Source organism: Scylla paramamosain, chromosome 15 (genome assembly GCF_035594125.1).
Source record: "Scylla paramamosain isolate STU-SP2022 chromosome 15, ASM3559412v1, whole genome shotgun sequence".
In the NCBI taxonomy this organism is placed as follows: Eukaryota; Metazoa; Arthropoda; class Malacostraca; order Decapoda; family Portunidae; genus Scylla; species Scylla paramamosain.
The window spans coordinates 18,026,012-18,031,011 of record NC_087165.1 but is presented as its reverse complement, the minus strand read 5'-3'; positions in this window follow the sequence as shown (position 1 = coordinate 18,031,011).

Genomic DNA, 5,000 nt, shown 5'->3' with positions numbered 1-5,000 from the left:
GCTTACCGCCAACAACGCCAAAGAAAATATGCAATGGGGCAAACATTTCCCGTAGATTTATGCAACCGGAAATCTCGGAGAAACTTTAAAAAATTGGTACCCTCATCCATTTCACTTTTAAAATTCTGGAAAATATTTCTCGGCTCAAGGCCCACTTTTCCCTAAAATTTCATTGAAGTATGAGGAAACACCGCATTATTATTAATGTTATTAATATAAAAATAACAATAAAACAATAATAATAATAAAAATTAATAATAATAATAATAATAATAATAATAATAATAATAATAATAATAGTGATAATTAGTCTTTATCATTATTACCATCTAATCATTAATATATGCAAAATAAAAAAAATGTAAATGTTGAGGGAGAAAAGGTTTTCCTCTTGTTTACTGTTGTTGTTGCTCTTGTTGTTGGTTATTATTATTATTATTATTATTATTATTATTATTATTAATATAATAATTATTATTATTATTATATTAATTATATTATTATTAATTATATTATTATTATTAATTATATTATCAATATTATTATTATATTAACAACAACAACAACAACAACAATAATGATAATAATAATAATAATAATAATAATAATAATAATAATAATAATAGCAGTAACAACAACAACATGCCAACGATTTATTGATTTCCGGAGGAATCTCGTCAACTTAGTGTTATAAGAAATTACTTTATATTATATATTATGAGTAAGTAAATAACTGCACAATGCTACACTCCTTATCTACTTCAGACAAATTTTGCCCCACACGTTATTTTCTCTTACACCTGTCACTACATGCATGTTGGTACAGCCATGAGTCACCATCTGTCTAACCTTGGCTACGAAGCAACACGTAGTGAGCATCTTTAATATGGAGGTGGTTTACTATACAGCATTGAGGTTGAGCGTTCTCAGTGCTATACTTAGACCATTCAGGTTACAAGGAGAGCTTCCTTTACTGACGCAGTTCTTCAAAGGCAGAGTAGGTATTACTCTCTCGCACCCATTCTCAGAAGAAGAGAACGTCCCGCAGCGTTGTGTGCTCGGCATGTTTGGTCTTCCCATCACGATACACTAAGGAACTTCTCACCGTATATCCTCTATACCCGCCCTGTAATGGATGAATTATGTATATCGTTTGCTCCCTCCCACTCTGATGTTGCAAAGTCATATAATTAATGCTTAAGTATACTTCTCAGAAACAAAAGTATCGCAATGTACTTTTTATGGTTCTTTTCCTGACGTATAGTAGGTAGTATTGTATAAGACTTCAGCTCTAGTTAAGCAACACTTTCTGAGGTAAGATTCTTTACTTAAGATTTAAGACTAACTCTCTTGTAAGACTGCCCTCCATCATTGATATCGTCCTCTCCACAGATATCAACAGTTTTCGAACATCGATTGTAGTTCACTAAGTGACTCCACCCTCACCAGAGACAAAAATACGATTTATGTTTTGGCCGCCATGGAAGCTCCCTAAAGCACACTTTTGTCGACAAAGGCCGAAGAGTAAACCAGATTTACTGAAGTATATGTCCAAGCTTCCCTTCTTGGGTCTTGCAGCCCAGCGCGAGGGATGCACGCTAACGTTTACTAACAATCAAAGCCAAACTCTGGGGGTGCCTTTGTAGTTTCCGCCTCAGATTTTAAGCGGAGTGTTGGTCTCCCTCTCTATATCTTATTCTTTACTGTAGAGCTGTCTGTTTTTTTTTTACTCGTTGTATGTTGTTGTCGTGACAGGTAACAGGGTATGTGGTTCTGTTGGCATGAAAAATAATCTAAATTTTCAAGTTATAATCTAAATTCTCAAGTTTTAACCCCATGTGTCAACCATATCTACACATTTAATCACGTCCACAAGACAAACACGTCTGAAGACAGGAATGAAAGAGAGGAGAGGGGAACCGAAGATGCCACATATAGTCTTCCTGACTTGTCCTGTCCTTACCAAGGTTTAGTTCCCTCCTTTTATTCAATAATGAAGATCACCTGCCTGGACGGACAGAAGTCATTAAAAGCCACCAAGAATGATTTTATCCAGTATTGCATTTGACATTTCATAGTCATGTTATAATCGAAGGTAAAATTATTTTTATCTTTATTTTGATTGTAGGACAAGTGTTAGTTTATTGTCTTTTTTTTCATTCAGTAATATACTGGATTGTTTTATTATGATAATCCTTCTTTAACGCTTGATTCATCACGTTTCTATAATGGATGGAGGAGGGAAGTGTCGTGTCGATAATATTTTCTCTACCACTTAATTTTCTAGGATATTTATTTATTTATTTTTATTTATTTATTTATTTTTCTTTTATGTGTTACCTTATTCATCGAGTCAGATCAGATCAGATGTAATTTTGGGAAACTGCCTTTGCAATGCAACATTTGACACGTCTTTTCACTTTTACTTTTTTGCTGATCACTGTCATTATTCGTCTTCTTTTTATGCATTATATTTTCACGGCCCGTTGTTTCTTTTGATTTTTTTTTTTTTTCACCTATTACCTCTTGATCCAACTTTTCACTTCCTACTGATATGTAACTTAGTGGAGCCCCTTATGTTTGTGATTCGTTCCAGATCCGTCTCGGGAACACACACACACACACACACACACACACACACACACACCAAAGCACAGTCTTGCCACCGCTAAGAAGTTTGTACTGTAAGGTGCATTTTACTACTCTTTTTCATTATATACTACGTACACCCGAGGTTGAAAAGGTGCATCCGCTAACTCAAGTGGTGTCCTCGCCCCTGGCTGCTCACGAACCCTGGTATTTACAGACATGAAACCAAAAACACTGAGTTCAGACTTATTTCCCTTGTGTCTAGTGCCTCGAGGTTCACGAGTTTCTGAATATCAAGGGTTCATAAAGAGGAAGGTGTGACTTGAGGTGGAGGTCCGAAAACACTAATTTGAACTCGTGGTGAGGTCAGTCGTCTGAGAGAGAGAGAGAGAGAGAGAGAGAGAGAGAGACTACGTAGAATCAGTCTTGAGCGAGACACACACACACACACACACACACATTATAAACTCACGCCGTGTTCTCAGCCCTAATGGTGAAATTATTAGACTCTGCAGTGTCCCGAATTTCGTATCGTAGGTAACGAGGAAAGTTAATAGCATTGTTAAGAAATTACCATAAGAACCATTATCTCACTTGCTTACGATGTGATTCCTACATAAGACTAACACACACACACACACACATACACACACACACACACACACGTAGTCTTCCATCATTGCTACGAAGTGAAAAGTCAAGGATTACGCAGAAGTGGTGAATCATTTTGTTGCATCATCAGAGAAAAAGCATTGAAATACAAAGGAATAAACTGTAGTTCAGTTTTCGCTACGCTGTATTAAGATAAGAGGGAGGGTAACGAAGCTAAACCAAAAACAGTATTGCAGTGGTCAGTGAGGATAACTGGATTTCGCTCGATATTGTAGGACGCGCACCAAGGATGGCAGAGGAAGGGGCTGGAAATAGTAATTAAAGACAACAGTGTTAAGAGTAGAAGGGCATCAGGAAAGGTGGTGGAAAAGAGTCACGGGTGACGGAGAGGCGAGACACTGAGCAAAGTAAGGAGTACGATCACGCAATGAATATGATAGTAAACATTAAATAACGTGGGAGTAAAGCATTGAGTAGACAAGAAAAGAGGCAGTAATATCAGATTCAGCATTCACACACACACACACACACACACACACACACACACACACACACACACAGTGGTACGTACGAGACACTTGACATACTCGTAGGTTACGCTTGTATTTGTTATTTCCCCGTGACTGCAACTGACAACGGTTATGCACCACGTCACACACAACTGGCGTGGATTCTCGCCCATATACAAGCCGGCTCGCCACGCACCGTCACCCCACCCCGCTTCGCTCACCCTCGCTTTGCTCAAACTTGACTAAACCATTTGATTGACCAAAATATCAAGTCAAATATGATAATACTTTACCAATCTCGTTATCATTCATGAGAGCTTTATTTGTAGATTGAATTATTTAATCAAAGGCAACAAAGTCAGATGAGTCTATGACAACGCGAACATCAACTACCCATTGTTTTTGAAGACCAGGCGTAATCAGCGATGTCAGGCTGAGTAAGTGGTATCTCCACTGTTGTGGTGATAGCAGTACCCATACTGTGAACGCTGTCTACCTGTATACTATTGTACTCAAAAAGACGGTGATCCAGTACAGTATTAGTTCATTATACTGTTTTTATAACCCACTACATTGACATCAACTGATAAGTGACCCATGGTGTTCGGGAGTTAATATCGTATTCAGTAACTCAGAATGGCGTGGTTTCTATTAACCATTCACAACACTGTACAAGAATCTACGAGGCCACAAACCCCAGCACCTGTCACTACCATTGTTTTTGCTAAGCATCGGGCGGTCATTACTTTGCCGTGATAACAGTCAGTGTCGCCTGGTACAATCCGCCAGTCCTCCAACGTTGACTACTACTTCGACGTAATAGTAAGAATTTGCATTTACGTGTGTGTGTGTGTGTGTGTGTGTGTGTGTGTGTGTGTGTGTTGCCCTGAGCAGCATCCCCACACAATGGCCTGCTCTACTCGCGTCGCCTCCAGACTTTGATCAGATCCTGGACCGTCAACTTCAGCACTGCCAGGCTGACTTTTCGAAAGATGGCTGCTCTTCTCAGAAGTTTATCGATGTTGGTAGGCCTCCCTGTGTGACAGTGGTGTAACTTTTGACATCAAGAACCACACGCTCGAGGTCATCATGTATAGGGACGGGAGAGAGATGGTTGACTTTATACCACGAACACTCGTTTATCTCGACACCAACATGCAAAAGTTCTCCGGCTCTTTCAATTTCACAAACAAGATTCTGAAAGTTTATGCCGCGCTGTAAGGGACAGAATGAGGTGGTGAGGGATGTCATTACTAACTGGCCAATGATAGAGACGAGATCCTGTATACA